Genomic DNA, 16,525 nt, shown 5'->3' with positions numbered 1-16,525 from the left:
TGTAGTATGTATGTAGCATGCATGTAGTATATATGTGTTATGTATGATGCATGTAGCATGCATGTAGTATGCATGTAGTATATATGTAGTATGTATGTTGCATGTAGTATGAATGTAGCATGTATGTAGTATGTAGTATGAATGTAGCATGTATGTAGTATGCATGTTGTATGTATGTAGCATGTAATTTTTTTTTTTTTTTTTTTTTTTACATTTAACACATTAGCCGGATGATGGGACTACTACTGTCCCATCATTGGCTAATGTGTCAATCACTGTCATGGTAGCAGGCATCGCCCGATGGGACTTGTAGTCCCATCGGACGATGCCTGCACAGCCCCCCGGCAGGCCGGCACAGCCCCCCGGAGCCTGCACAGCCCCCCGGCAGGCCGGCCCAGCCCCCCGGCAGGCCGGCACAGCCCCCCGGAGCCTGCACAGACCACCGGCAGGCCGGCACAGACCACCGGAGCCTGCACAGACCCCCTGGCAGGCCGGCACAGCCCCCCGAAAGGCCCGTACAGACCCCAGAGAGGCTGTACAAGGGCAGGAAAGGGTTTTTCTTATTCCGATACCGGAAGTCCCATAGACTTGAATGGGACTTCCGGTATCGGAATCGGCGATACCGATACTTTTTTTAAAGATCGGCCGATACCATCCGATACGATACTTTGAAGTATCGGACGGTATCGCTCAACTCTAATGACAATGTAAAACCAGTTGCTTTTGTTTTGAAATGCCTCCTTTCTATGCATCTCTAATCCGTTTATCCAATGTCTCTCACCTTTATGTCCTTTGGCTTAGTTGGTCAAAGAGCCTGTTTAATAAACAGAAAATCTTGAACTTGAATGCCAGCAGTGCTATTCTTTCTTTATGTCAGTTTGGGGCTTCTTAACTCTCTATGCAGGCTTTCTAATGTATCACACCTGTTTGTACTTTGTCTTAGTTGGTCAAAGAGCCTGTTTAGTAAACAGAAAATCTTGAATTTGAATGCCAGCAGTGCTATTCTTTCTTTATGTCAGTTTGGGGCTTCTTAACTCTCTAAGCAGGCTTTCTAATGTATCACACCTGTTTGTCCTTTGTCTTAGTTGGTCAAAGAGCCTGTTTAGTAAACAGAAAATTTTGAATTTGAATGCCAGCAGTCCTCTTCCTTCTTTATCTCATTTTAGGGCTGTTTAACTCTCTAAGCAGGCTTTCTAATGTATCACACCTGTTTGTCCTTTGGCTTAGTTGGTCAAAGAGCCTATTTAGTAAATGGAAAATCTTGATTTTGAATGTCAGCAGTGCTTTCTATTCTTCATCTCATTTTGTGGGTTTTTACCCCAAAAAGAGGACTTTTACTCTTGTTTGTCATCAAATATTAATTTCCCACAGCCCTAATATAGTGCAATTGAGAAAAAAAATTCTCTGCTGTTGAAACACTTTAAAAGGAATTAGAGGATATAATTTTCTTTACAGAATATAGGATGGCATCAACCTTTACAAATTAAAACCAGTGGATTTACAGATCTGACTCTGCAAAGTTTGATAGCAGCACAGGAGTATTGTAAACTTTCATGCTTGAAGTGTCCACCGCTTGGGTTAAAAATGAAAACCAAACCATTCAACACGAAAGAAGAAGCAGATTAATCCGACGAGGCTGGGATTCGAACCCATGCATTCAGAGCACAATGGATTAGCAGTCCATCGCCTTAACCACTCGGCCACCTCGTCTACATAGCACCTGTGCGTTTAGGTGGGAAGATGTTGAGAGGGTTTTTACCAGTCAGTGTTTTTTCACTGAAGATTGTATGTTGGCTTTTGTCAGATTTGACTTATCTCGTCAACTACAGTGCCTGTTGTTTGAAGTTAGCTTGGGGAAAACTCTATCAGAAATGAACCAGTGCTGAGGTTTTTAATATCAATTAGTCATAATTTTTCCTCCTTTTGGTTTTGCCATGGCATTTCTTCAATCTGTCTATTCTGTGTCATAACTTGGAAGCAAAACAAGTCCCAAATTTCAGCTGTGCTAAAAGATGGCTCATTCAATTGCAAAACTTCAAAGCCTTTGTCCTCGATACAGCTTCTGTAAATTTGTCAGTCTTTTAAATGAATGCTCTTCAAAATTTACTTGGCTTCTTAAGTGTTATGACTGAGATTGAAATCTTATTCCATGTTTCTGCTCTACGTGGAATGGAACTCAAGCTCAATATTGTTTTGCTGCGCTAATCAGTTGAATGTTCGATTGGTGCTTCAATCTTCCTTGGATTTCAAATGCATGCCATCTTCTGGTGCTGTGGCTTAGTTGGTTAAAGCGCCTGTCTAGTAAACAGGAGATCCTGAGTTCGAATCTCAGCAGTGCCTTGTTTTCATCTCCTCACAAAGAAGCTTCCTATCTTAAAAATAGATGTTTCACTTGCGACTGATAGTGCAATTGTGAGATTAAAAATCTCTTCTATCTATGAGATATAAAGGAAGTAAGATGGCTTCAAGCATGACAATGTAAAACCAGTTGCTTTTGTTTTGAAATGCCTCCTTTCTATGCATCTCTAATCCGTTTATCCAATGTCTCTCACCTTTATGTCCTTTGGCTTAGTTGGTCAAAGAGCCTGTTTAGTAAACAGAAAATCTTGAATTTGAATGCCAGCAGTGCTATTCTTTCTTTATGTCAGTTTGGGGCTTCTTAACTCTCTATGCAGGCTTTCTAATGTATCACACCTGTTTGTACTTTGTCTTAGTTGGTCAAAGAGCCTGTTTAGTAAACAGAAAATCTTGAATTTGAATGCCAGCAGTGCTATTCTTTCTTTATGTCAGTTTGGGGCTTCTTAACTCTCTAAGCAGGCTTTCTAATGTATCACACCTGTTTGTCCTTTGTCTTAGTTGGTCAAAGAGCCTGTTTAGTAAACAGAAAATTTTGAATTTGAATGCCAGCAGTCCTCTTCCTTCTTTATCTCATTTTAGGGCTGTTTAACTCTCTAAGCAGGCTTTCTAATGTATCACACCTGTTTGTCCTTTGGCTTAGTTGGTCAAAGAGCCTATTTAGTAAATGGAAAATCTTGATTTTGAATGTCAGCAGTGCTTTCTATTCTTCATCTCATTTTGTGGGTTTTTACCCCAAAAAGAGGACTTTTACTCTTGTTTGTAATCAAATATTAATTTCCCACAGCCCTAATATAATGCAATTGAGAAAAAAAATTGTCTGCTGTTGAAACACTTTAAAAGGAATTAGAGGATATAATTTTCTTTACAGAATATAGGATGGCATCAAGCTTTACAAATTAAAACGAGTGGATTTACAGATCTGACTCTGCAAAGTTTGATAGCAGCACAGGAGTATTGTAAACTTTCATGCTTGAAGTGTCCACCACTTGGGTTAAAAATGAAAACCAAACCATTCAACACGAAAGAAGAAGCAGATTAATCCGACGAGGTTGGGATTCGAACCCATGCATTCAGAGCACAATGGATTAGCAGTCCATCGCCTTAACCACTCGCCCACCTCGTCTACATAGCACCTGTGCGTTTAGGTGGGAAGATGTTGAGAGGGTTTTTACCAGTCAGTGTTTTTTCACTGAAGATTGTATGTTGGCTTTTGTCAGAGTTGCCTTATCTCGTCAACTACAGTGCCTGTTGTTTGAAGTTAGCTTGGGGAAAACTCTATCAGAAATGAACCAGTGCTGAGGTTTTTAATATCAATTAGTCATAATTTTTCCTCCTTTTGGTTTTGCCATGGCATTTCTTCAATCTGTCTATTCTGTGTCATAACTTGGAAGCAAAACAAGTCCCAAATTTCAGCTGTGCTAAAAGATGGCTCATTCAATTGCAAAACTTCAAAGCCTTTGTCCTCGATACAGCTTCTGTAAATTTGTCAGTCTTTTAAATGAATGCTCTTCAAAATTTACTTGGCTTCTTAAGTGTTATGACTGAGATTGAAATCTTATTCCATGTTTCTGCTCTACGTGGAATGGAACTCAAGCTCAATATTGTTTTGCTGCGCTAACCAGTTGAATGTTCGATTGGTGCTTCAATCTTCCTTGGATTTCAAATGCATGCCATCTTCAGGTTCTGTGGCTTAGTTGGTTAAAGCGCCTGTCTAGTAAACAGGAGATCCTGAGTTTGAATCTCAGCAGTGCCTTGTTTTCATCTCCTCACAAAGAAGCTTCCTATCTTAAAAATAGGTGTTTCACTTGCGACTGATAGTGCAATTGTGAGATTAAAAATCTCTTCTATCTATGAGATATAAAGGAAGAAAGATGGCTTCAAGCATGACAATTAGTGTTGAGCATTCCGATACCGCAAGTATCGGGTATCGGCCGATACTTGCTGTATCGGAATTCCGATACGGAATTCCGATACCGACTTCCGATATTTTTTCAATATCGGAATCGGAAGTTCAGTTGATTGACGGCCTGACGTCATCATGATGCGCGGTGTGTGCGCATCATGATGCGCCGTCATTTCGGGCCTTCCGGGGGTCTCTGCCGGCCTGCCGGGGGGCTGTGCCGGCCTGCCGGGGGGCTGTGTGGACTGCCCGGGGTCTCTGCCGGCCTGCCGGGGGGCTGTGCCGGCCTGCCGGGGGGCTGTGCACCCTGTGGGGGTCTGTACCGGCCTGCCGGGGGGCTGTGCCGGCCTGCCGGGGGGCTGTGCTGATGTCCGGGGGTCTGTGCAAGCATCGTCCGATGGGACTACAAGTCCCATCGGGCGATGCCTGCTACCATGACAGTGATTGACACATTAGCCAATGATGGGACAGTAGTAGTCCCATCATCCGGCTAATGTGTTAAATGTTAAAAAAAAAAAAAAAAATACTACATACATACTACATGCTACATACATACTACATGCTACATACATACTACATATATACTACATACATACTACATGCATGCTACATACATACTACATGCTACATACATACTACATGCATGCTACATACATACTACATACATACTACATATATACTACATACATACTACATACATGCTACATACATACTGCATGCTACATACATACTACATACATACTACATACATACTACATGCATGCTACATACATACTACATGCATACTACATATATACTACATGCTACATACATACTGCATGCTACATACATACTACATATATACTACATACATACTACATATATACTACATGCTACATACATACTACATGCTACATACATACTACATATATACTACATACATACTACATACATGCTACATACATACTGCATGCTACATACATACTACATACATACTACATACATACTACATGCATGCTACATACATACCACATACATACTACATGCATGCTACATGCATGCTACATACATACTACATGCTACATACATACCACATACATACTACATACATGCTACATATATACTACATGCATGCTACATACATACTACATATATACTACATGCATGCTACATACATACTACATACATACCACATATATACTACATACATACAATACATACATAGACATACAGTACATATAACATAGAGTAACATACTTACCAATACTTGTCACATTGTTCCCCGAAGCCATTGTCTTTCCGGAATAAATATTAACATAACAAACCACAAAAATACTCACCCACGATCCGAAGCAGTCCACGAGTGTGTCCCACGACGATCTTGGGTAGAGAACTGCAGCATCAGATGATGCTGCCGTTCTCTACGGGCTGCAGGAATCCAATGACGGAAGGTAGGTATCCTTCCGCACTGTATTCCTCCGCCACTTAAAAAAAAAAAGTCCCTAGTCTCACTTTATGCCATTGCTGCGTGGGAATTTCCCACACAGCAATGGCATAAAGTGAGACTAGGGACTTTTTTTTTTTTTAAGTGGCGGAGGAATACAGTGCGGAAGGATACCTACCTTCCGTCATTGGATTCCTGCAGCCAGTAGAGAACGGCAGCAACAGCTGATGCTGCAGTTCTCTACCCAAGATCGTCGTGGGACACACTCGTGGACTGCTTCGGATCGTGGGTGAGTATTTTTGTGGTTTGTTATGTTAATATTTATTCCGGAAAGACAATGGCTTCGGGGAACAATGTGACAAGTATTGGTAAGTATGTTACTCTATGTTATATGTACTGTATGTCTATGTATGTATTGTATGAATGTATTGTATGTATGTAGTATATATGTGGTATGTATGTAGCATGCATGTAGCATGCATGTAGTATATATGTAGTATGTATGTAGCATGCATGTAGTATATATGTAGTATGTATGTAGCATGTAGTATGTATGTAGCATGCATGTAGTATATATGTAGTATGTATGTAGCATGTAGTATGTATGTAGCATGCATGTAGTATATATGTAGCATGCATGTAGTATGTATGTAGCATGCATGTAGTATGTATATGGTATGTATGTAGTATGTATGTAGCATGCATGTAGTATATATGTGTTATGTATGTGGTATGTATGTAGCATGCATGTAGTATGTATGTTGCATGCATGTAGTATGTATGTAGTATATATGTAGTATGTATGTAGCATGTAGTATGTATGTAGTATGTATGTAGCATGCATGTAGCATGCAGTATGTATGTAGCATGCATGTAGTATATATGTAGTATGTATGTAGCATGTAGTATGTAGCATGCATGTAGTATATATGTAGTATGTAGCATGTAGTATGTATGTAGCATGCATGTAGTATATATGTGTTATGTATGATGCATGTAGCATGCATGTAGTATGTATGTAGTATATATGTAGTATGTATGTAGCATGTAGTATGTAGCATGCATGTAGTATATATGTAGTATGTAGCATGTAGTATGTATGTAGCATGCATGTAGTATATATGTGTTATGTATGATGCATGTAGCATGCATGTAGTATGCATGTAGTATATATGTAGTATGTATGTTGCATGTAGTATGAATGTAGCATGTATGTAGTATGTAGTATGAATGTAGCATGTATGTAGTATGCATGTTGTATGTATGTAGCATGTAATTTTTTTTTTTTTTTTTTTACATTTAACACATTAGCCGGATGATGGGACTACTACTGTCACATCATTGGCTAATGTGTCAATCACTGTCATGGTAGCAGGCATCGCCCGATGGGACTTGTAGTCCCATCGGACGATGCCTGCACAGCCCCCCGGCAGGCCGGCACAGCCCCCCGGAGCCTGCACAGCCCCCCGGCAGGCCGGCACAGCCCCCCGGCAGGCCGGCACAGCCCCCCGGAGCCTGCACAGACCACCGGCAGGCCGGCACAGACCACCGGAGCCTGCACAGACCCCCTGGCAGGCCGGCACAGCCCCCCGAAAGGCCCGTACAGACCCCAGAGAGGCTGTACAAGGGCAGGAAAGGGTTTTTCTTATTCCGATACCGGAAGTCCCATAGACTTGAATGGGACTTCCGGTATCGGAATCGGCGATACCGATACTTTTTTTAAAGATCGGCCGATACCATCCGATACGATACTTTGAAGTATCGGACGGTATCGCTCAACTCTAATGACAATGTAAAACCAGTTGCTTTTGTTTTGAAATGCCTCCTTTCTATGCATCTCTAATCCGTTTATCCAATGTCTCTCACCTTTATGTCCTTTGGCTTAGTTGGTCAAAGAGCCTGTTTAATAAACAGAAAATCTTGAACTTGAATGCCAGCAGTGCTATTCTTTCTTTATGTCAGTTTGGGGCTTCTTAACTCTCTATGCAGGCTTTCTAATGTATCACACCTGTTTGTACTTTGTCTTAGTTGGTCAAAGAGCCTGTTTAGTAAACAGAAAATCTTGAATTTGAATGCCAGCAGTGCTATTCTTTCTTTATGTCAGTTTGGGGCTTCTTAACTCTCTAAGCAGGCTTTCTAATGTATCACACCTGTTTGTCCTTTGTCTTAGTTGGTCAAAGAGCCTGTTTAGTAAACAGAAAATTTTGAATTTGAATGCCAGCAGTCCTCTTCCTTCTTTATCTCATTTTAGGGCTGTTTAACTCTCTAAGCAGGCTTTCTAATGTATCACACCTGTTTGTCCTTTGGCTTAGTTGGTCAAAGAGCCTATTTAGTAAATGGAAAATCTTGATTTTGAATGTCAGCAGTGCTTTCTATTCTTCATCTCATTTTGTGGGTTTTTACCCCAAAAAGAGGACTTTTACTCTTGTTTGTCATCAAATATTAATTTCCCACAGCCCTAATATAGTGCAATTGAGAAAAAAAATTCTCTGCTGTTGAAACACTTTAAAAGGAATTAGAGGATATAATTTTCTTTACAGAATATAGGATGGCATCAACCTTTACAAATTAAAACCAGTGGATTTACAGATCTGACTCTGCAAAGTTTGATAGCAGCACAGGAGTATTGTAAACTTTCATGCTTGAAGTGTCCACCGCTTGGGTTAAAAATGAAAACCAAACCATTCAACACGAAAGAAGAAGCAGATTAATCCGACGAGGCTGGGATTCGAACCCATGCATTCAGAGCACAATGGATTAGCAGTCCATCGCCTTAACCACTCGGCCACCTCGTCTACATAGCACCTGTGCGTTTAGGTGGGAAGATGTTGAGAGGGTTTTTACCAGTCAGTGTTTTTTCACTGAAGATTGTATGTTGGCTTTTGTCAGAGTTGCCTTATCTCGTCAACTACAGTGCCTGTTGTTTGAAGTTAGCTTGGGGAAAACTCTATCAGAAATGAACCAGTGCTGAGGTTTTTAATATCAATTAGTCATAATTTTTCCTCCTTTTGGTTTTGCCATGGCATTTCTTCAATCTGTCTATTCTGTGTCATAACTTGGAAGCAAAACAAGTCCCAAATTTCAGCTGTGCTAAAAGATGGCTCATTCAATTGCAAAACTTCAAAGCCTTTGTCCTCGATACAGCTTCTGTAAATTTGTCAGTCTTTTAAATGAATGCTCTTCAAAATTTACTTGGCTTCTTAAGTGTTATGACTGAGATTGAAATCTTATTCCATGTTTCTGCTCTACGTGGAATGGAACTCAAGCTCAATATTGTTTTGCTGCGCTAACCAGTTGAATGTTCGATTGGTGCTTCAATCTTCCTTGGATTTCAAATGCATGCCATCTTCAGGTTCTGTGGCTTAGTTGGTTAAAGCGCCTGTCTAGTAAACAGGAGATCCTGAGTTTGAATCTCAGCAGTGCCTTGTTTTCATCTCCTCACAAAGAAGCTTCCTATCTTAAAAATAGGTGTTTCACTTGCGACTGATAGTGCAATTGTGAGATTAAAAATCTCTTCTATCTATGAGATATAAAGGAAGAAAGATGGCTTCAAGCATGACAATGTAAAACCAGTTGCTTTTGTTTTGAAATGCCTCCTTTCTATGCATCTCTAATCCGTTTATCCAATGTCTCTCACCTTTATGTCCTTTGGCTTAGTTGGTCAAAGAGCCTGTTTAGTAAACAGAAAATCTTGAATTTGAATGCCAGCAGTGCTATTCTTTCTTTATGTCAGTTTGGGGCTTCTTAACTCTCTATGCAGGCTTTCTAATGTATCACACCTGTTTGTACTTTGTCTTAGTTGGTCAAAGAGCCTGTTTAGTAAACAGAAAATCTTGAATTTGAATGCCAGCAGTGCTATTCTTTCTTTATGTCAGTTTGGGGCTTCTTAACTCTCTAAGCAGGCTTTCTAATGTATCACACCTGTTTGTCCTTTGTCTTAGTTGGTCAAAGAGCCTGTTTAGTAAACAGAAAATTTTGAATTTGAATGCCAGCAGTCCTCTTCCTTCTTTATCTCATTTTAGGGCTGTTTAACTCTCTAAGCAGGCTTTCTAATGTATCACACCTGTTTTTCCTTTGGCTTAGTTTGTCAAAGAGCCTATTTAGTAAATGGAAAATCTTGATTTTGAATGTCAGCAGTGCTTTCTATTCTTCATCTCATTTTGTGGGTTTTTACCCCAAAAAGAGGACTTTTACTCTTGTTTGTCATCAAATATTAATTTCCCACAGCCCTAATATAGTGCAATTGAGAAAAAAAATTCTCTGCTGTTGAAACACTTTAAAAGGAATTAGAGGATATAATTTTCTTTACAGAATATAGGATGGCATCAAGCTTTACAAATTAAAACAAGTGGATTTACAGATCTGACTCTGCAAAGTTTGATAGCAGCACAGGCGTATTGTAAACTTTCATGCTTGAAGTGTCCACCGCTTGGGTTAAAAATGAAAACCAAACCATTCAACACGAAAGAAGAAGCAGATTAATCCGACGAGGCTGGGATTCGAACCCATGCATTCAGAGCACAATGGATTAGCAGTCCATCGCCTTAACCACTCGGCCACCTCATCTACATAGCACCTGTGCGTTTAGGTGGGAAGATGTTGAGAGGGTTTTTACCAGTCAGTGTTTTTTCACTGAAGATTGTATGTTGGCTTTTGTCAGAGTTGCATTATCTCGTCAACTACAGTGCCTGTTGTTTGAAGTTAGCTTGGGGAAAACTCTATCAGAAATGAACCAGTGCTGAGGTTTTTAATATCAATTAGTCATAATTTTTCCTCCTTTTGGTTTTGCCATGGCATTTCTTCAATCTGTCTATTCTGTGTCATAACTTGGAAGCAAAACAAGTCCCAAATTTCAGCTGTGCTAAAAGATGGCTCATTCAATTGCAAAACTTCAAAGCCTTTGTCCTCGATACAGCTTCTGTAAATTTGTCAGTCTTTTAAATGAATGCTCTTCAAAATTTACTTGGCTTCTTAAGTGTTATGACTGAGATTGAAATCTTATTCCATGTTTCTGCTCTACGTGGAATGGAACTCAAGCTCAATATTGTTTTGCTGCGCTAACCAGTTGAATGTTCGATTGGTGCTTCAATCTTCCTTGGATTTCAAATGCATGCCATCTTCAGGTTCTGTGGCTTAGTTGGTTAAAGCGCCTGTCTAGTAAACAGGAGATCCTGAGTTTGAATCTCAGCAGTGCCTTGTTTTCATCTCCTCACAAAGAAGCTTCCTATCTTAAAAATAGGTGTTTCACTTGCGACAGATAGTGCAATTGTGAGATTAAAAATCTCTTCTATCTATGAGATATAAAGGAAGAAAGATGGCTTCAAGCATGACAATGTAAAACCAGTTGCTTTTGTTTTGAAATGCCTCCTTTCTATGCATCTCTAATCCGTTTATCCAATGTCTCTCACCTTTATGTCCTTTGGCTTAGTTGGTCAAAGAGCCTGTTTAGTAAACAGAAAATCTTGAATTTGAATGCCAGCAGTGCTATTCTTTCTTTATGTCAGTTTGGGGCTTCTTAACTCTCTAAGCAGGCTTTCTAATGTATCACACCTGTTTGTCCTTTGTCTTAGTTGGTCAAAGAGCCTGTTTAGTAAACAGAAAATCTTGAATTTGAATGCCAGCAGTGCTATTCTTTCTTTATGTCAGTTTGGGGCTTCTTAACTCTCTATGCAGGCTTTCTAATGTATCACACCTGATTGTACTTTGTCTTAGTTGGTCAAAGAGCCTGTTTAGTAAACAGAAAATCTTGAATTTGAATGCCAGCAGTGCTATTCTTTCTTTATGTCAGTTTGGGGCTTCTTAACTCTCTAAGCAGGCTTTCTAATGTATCACACCTGTTTGTCCTTTGTCTTAGTTGGTCAAAGAGCCTGTTTAGTAAACAGAAAATTTTGAATTTGAATGCCAGCAGTCCTTTTCCTTCTTTATCTCATTTTAGGGCTGTTTAACTCTCTAAGCAGGCTTTCTAATGTATCACACCTGTTTGTCCTTTGGCTTAGTTGGTCAAAGAGCCTATTTAGTAAACAGAAAATCTTGAATTTGAATGCCAGCAGTCCTCTTCCTTCTTTATCTCAGTTTAGGGCTGTTTAACTCTCTAAGCAGGCTTTCTAATGTATCACACCTGTTTGTCCTTTGGCTTAGTTGGTCAAAGAGCCTATTTAGTAAATGGAAAATCTTGATTTTGAATGTCAGCAGTGCTTTCTATTCTTCATCTCATTTTGTGGGTTTTTACCCCAAAAAGAGGACTTTTACTCTTGTTTGTCATCAAATATTAATTTCCCACAGCCCTAATATAGTGCAATTGAGAAAAAAAATTCTCTGCTGTTGAAACACTTTAAAAGGAATTAGAGGATATAATTTTCTTTACAGAATATAGGATGGCATCAAGCTTTACAAATTAAAACAAGTGGATTTACAGATCTGACTCTGCAAAGTTTGATAGCAGCACAGGCGTATTGTAAACTTTCATGCTTGAAGTGTCCACCGCTTGGGTTAAAAATGAAAACCAAACCATTCAACACGAAAGAAGAAGCAGATTAATCCGACGAGGATGGGATTCGAACCCATGCATGCAGAGCACAATGGATTAGCAGTCCATCGCCTTAACCACTCGGCCACCTCGTCTACATAGCACCTGTGAGTTTAGGTGGGAAGATGTTGAGAGGGTTTTTACCAGTCAGTGTTTTTTCACTGAAGATTGTATGTTGGCTTTTGTCAGAGTTGCCTTATCTCGTCAACTACAGTGCCTGTTGTTTGAAGTTAGCTTGGGGAAAACTCTATCAGAAATGAACCAGTGCTGAGGTTTTTAATATCAATTAGTCATAATTTTTCCTCCTTTTGGTTTTGCCATGGCATTTCTTCAGTCTGTCTATTCTGTGTCATAACTTGGAAGCAAAACAAGTCCCAAATTTCAGCTGTGCTAAAAGATGGCTCATTCAATTGCAAAACTTCAAAGCCTTTGTCCTCGATACAGCTTCTGTAAATTTGTCAGTCTTTTAAATGAATGCTCTTCAAAATTTACTTGGCTTCTTAAGTGTTATGACTGAGATTGAAATCTTATTCCATGTTTCTGCTCTACGTGGAATGGAACTCAAGCTCAATATTGTTTTGCTGCGCTAACCAGTTGAATGTTCGATTGGTGCTTCAATCTTCCTTGGATTTCAAATGCATGCCATCTTCAGGTGCTGTGGCTTAGTTGGTTAAAGCGCCTGTCTAGTAAACAGGAGATCCTGAGTTTGAATCTCAGCAGTGCCTTGTTTTCATCTCCTCACAAAGAAGCTTCCTATCTTAAAAATAGGTGTTTCACTTGCGACTGATAGTGCAATTGTGAGATTAAAAATCTCTTCTATCTATGAGATATAAAGGAAGAAAGATGGCTTCAAGCATGACAATGTAAAACCAGTTGCTTTTGTTTTGAAATGCCTCCTTTCTATGCATCTCTAATCCGTTTATCCAATGTCTCTCACCTTTATGTCCTTTGGCTTAGTTGGTCAAAGAGCCTGTTTAGTAAACAGAAAATCTTGAATTTGAATGCCAGCAGTGCTATTCTTTCTTTATGTCAGTTTGGGGCTTCTTAACTCTCTATGCAGGCTTTCTAATGTATCACACCTGTTTGTACTTTGTCTTAGTTGGTCAAAGAGCCTGTTTAGTAAACAGAAAATCTTGAATTTGAATGCCAGCAGTGCTATTCTTTCTTTATGTCAGTTTGGGGCTTCTTAACTCTCTAAGCAGGCTTTCTAATGTATCACACCTGTTTGTCCTTTGTCTTAGTTGGTCAAAGAGCCTGTTTAGTAAACAGAAAATTTTGAATTTGAATGCCAGCAGTCCTCTTCCTTCTTTATCTCATTTTAGGGCTGTTTAACTCTCTAAGCAGGCTTTCTAATGTATCACACCTGTTTGTCCTTTGGCTTAGTTTGTCAAAGAGACTATTTAGTAAATGGAAAATCTTGATTTTGAATGTCAGCAGTGCTTTCTATTCTTCATCTCATTTTGTGGGTTTTTACCCCAAAAAGAGGACTTTTACTCTTGTTTGTCATCAAATATTAATTTCCCACAGCCCTAATATAGTGCAATTGAGAAAAAAAATTCTCTGCTGTTGAAACACTTTAAAAGGAATTAGAGGATATAATTTTCTTTACAGAATATAGGATGGCATCAACCTTTACAAATTAAAACAAGTGGATTTACAGATCTGACTCTGCAAAGTTTGATAGCAGCACAGGCGTATTGTAAACTTTCATGCTTGAAGTGTCCACCGCTTGGGTTAAAAATGAAAACCAAACCATTCAACACGAAAGAAGAAACAGATTAATCCGATGAGGATGGGATTCGAACCCATGCATGCAGAGCACAATGGATTAGCAGTCCATCGCCTTAACCACTCGGCCACCTCGTCTACATAGCACCTGTGCGTTTAGGTGGGAAGATGTTGAGAGGGTTTTTACCAGTCAGTGTTTTTTCACTGAAGATTGTATGTTGGCTTTTGTCAGAGTTGCCTTATCTCGTCAACTACAGTGCCTGTTGTTTGAAGTTAGCTTGGGGAAAACTCTATCAGAAATGAACCAGTGCTGAGGTTTTTAATATCAATTAGTCATAATTTTTCCTCCTTTTGGTTTTGCCATGGCATTTCTTCAGTCTGTCTATTCTGTGTCATAACTTGGAAGCAAAACAAGTCCCAAATTTCAGCTGTGCTAAAAGATGGCTCATTCAATTGCAAAACTTCAAAGCCTTTGTCCTCGATACAGCTTCTGTAAATTTGTCAGTCTTTTAAATGAATGCTCTTCAAAATTTACTTGGCTTCTTAAGTGTTATGACTGAGATTGAAATCTTATTCCATGTTTCTGCTCTACGTGGAATGGAACTCAAGCTCAATATTGTTTTGCTGCGCTAACCAGTTGAATGTTCGATTGGTGCTTCAATCTTCCTTGGATTTCAAATGCATGCCATCTTCAGGTGCTGTGGCTTAGTTGGTTAAAGCGCCTGTCTAGTAAACAGGAGATCCTGAGTTTGAATCTCAGCAGTGCCTTTTTTTCATCTCCTCACAAAGAAGCTTCCTATCTTAAAAATAGGTGTTTCACTTGCGACTGATAGTGCAATTGTGAGATTAAAAATCTCTTCTATCTATGAGATATAAAGGAAGAAAGATGGCTTCAAGCATGACAATGTAAAACCAGTTGCTTTTGTTTTGAAATGCCTCCTTTCTATGCATCTCTAATCCGTTTATCCAATGTCTCTCACCTTTATGTCCTTTGGCTTAGTTGGTCAAAGAGCCTGTTTAGTAAACAGAAAATCTTGAATTTGAATGCCAGCAGTGCTATTCTTTCTTTATGTCAGTTTGGGGCTTCTTAACTCTCTATGCAGGCTTTCTAATGTATCACACCTGTTTGTCCTTTGTCTTAGTTGGTCAAAGAGCCTGTTTAGTAAACAGAAAATCTTGAATTTGAATGCCAGCAGTGCTATTCTTTCTTTATGTCAGTTTGGGGCTTCTTAACTCTCTAAGCAGGCTTTCTAATGTATCACACCTGTTTGTCCTTTGTCTTAGTTGGTCAAAGAGCCTGTTTAGTAAACAGAAAATTTTGAATTTGAATGCCAGCAGTCCTCTTCCTTCTTTATCTCATTTTAGGGCTGTTTAACTCTCTAAGCAGGCTTTCTAATGTATCACACCTGTTTGTCCTTTGGCTTAGTTTGTCAAAGAGCCTATTTAGTAAATGGAAAATCTTGATTTTGAATGTCAGCAGTGCTTTCTATTCTTCATCTCATTTTGTGGGTTTTTACCCCAAAAAGAGGACTTTTACTCTTGTTTGTCATCAAATATTTATTTCCCACAGCCCTAATATAGTGCAATTGAGAAAAAAAAATCTCTGCTGTTGAAACACTTTAAAAGGAATTAGAGGATATAATTTTCTTTACAGAATATAGGATGGCATCAACCTTTACAAATTAAAACCAGTGGATTTACAGATCTGACTCTGCAAAGTTTGATAGCAGCACAGGCGTATTGTAAACTTTCATGCTTGAAGTGTCCACCGCTTGGGTTAAAAATGAAAACCAAACCATTCAACACGAAAGAAGAAACAGATTAATCCGATGAGGATGGGATTCGAACCCATGCATGCAGAGCACAATGGATTAGCAGTCCATCGCCTTAACCACTCGGCCACCTCGTCTACATAGCACCTGTGCGTTTAGGTGGGAAGATGTTGAGAGGGTTTTTACCAGTCAGTGTTTTTTCACTGAAGATTGTATGTTGGCTTTTGTCAGAGTTGCCTTATCTCGTCAACTACAGTGCCTGTTGTTTGAAGTTAGCTTGGGGAAAACTCTATCAGAAATGAACCAGTGCTGAGGTTTTTAATATCAATTAGTCATAATTTTTCCTCCTTTTGGTTTTGCCATGGCATTTCTTCAGTCTGTCTATTCTGTGTCATAACTTGGAAGCAAAACAAGTCCCAAATTTCAGCTGTGCTAAAAGATGGCTCATTCAATTGCAAAACTTCAAAGCCTTTGTCCTCGATACAGCTTCTGTAAATTTGTCAGTCTTTTAAATGAATGCTCTTCAAAATTTACTTGGCTTCTTAAGTGTTATGACTGAGATTGAAATCTTATTCCATGTTTCTGCTCTACGTGGAATGGAACTCAAGCTCAATATTGTTTTGCTGCGCTAACCAGTTGAATGTTCGATTGGTGCTTCAATCTTCCTTGGATTTCAAATGCATGCCATCTTCAGGTCCTGTGGCTTAGTTGGTTAAAGCGCCTGTCTAGTAAACAGGAGATCCTGAGTTTGAATCTCAGCAGTGCCTTGTTTTCATCTCCTCACAAAGAAGCTTCCTATCTTAAAAATAGGTGTTTCA

General features: G+C 39.3%; 2 non-coding genes across 2 annotated transcripts; one reads left to right on the top strand and one right to left on the bottom strand.

The window, feature by feature from the left end:
• The first annotated feature begins 2,266 nt into the window (after positions 1-2,266).
• Positions 2,267-2,340, top strand: TRNAT-AGU (transfer RNA threonine (anticodon AGU)). Its single transcript has one exon. It is a non-coding gene; the product is annotated as a tRNA-Thr (tRNA).
• Positions 2,341-12,220: 9,880 nt separating this feature from the next.
• On the bottom strand, positions 12,221-12,302 carry TRNAS-GCU (transfer RNA serine (anticodon GCU)). The gene has a single exon. It is a non-coding gene; the product is annotated as a tRNA-Ser (tRNA).
• Positions 12,303-16,525: the final 4,223 nt, after the last annotated feature.

Source organism: Dendrobates tinctorius, unplaced genomic scaffold (assembly GCF_039654945.1).
Source record: "Dendrobates tinctorius isolate UK_male_01 unplaced genomic scaffold, ASM3965494v1 ptg000204l, whole genome shotgun sequence".
In the NCBI taxonomy this organism is placed as follows: Eukaryota; Metazoa; Chordata; class Amphibia; order Anura; family Dendrobatidae; genus Dendrobates; species Dendrobates tinctorius.
Note: the sequence above shows the minus strand (reverse complement) of the source record. Positions and strands in the feature narration are given on the sequence as shown.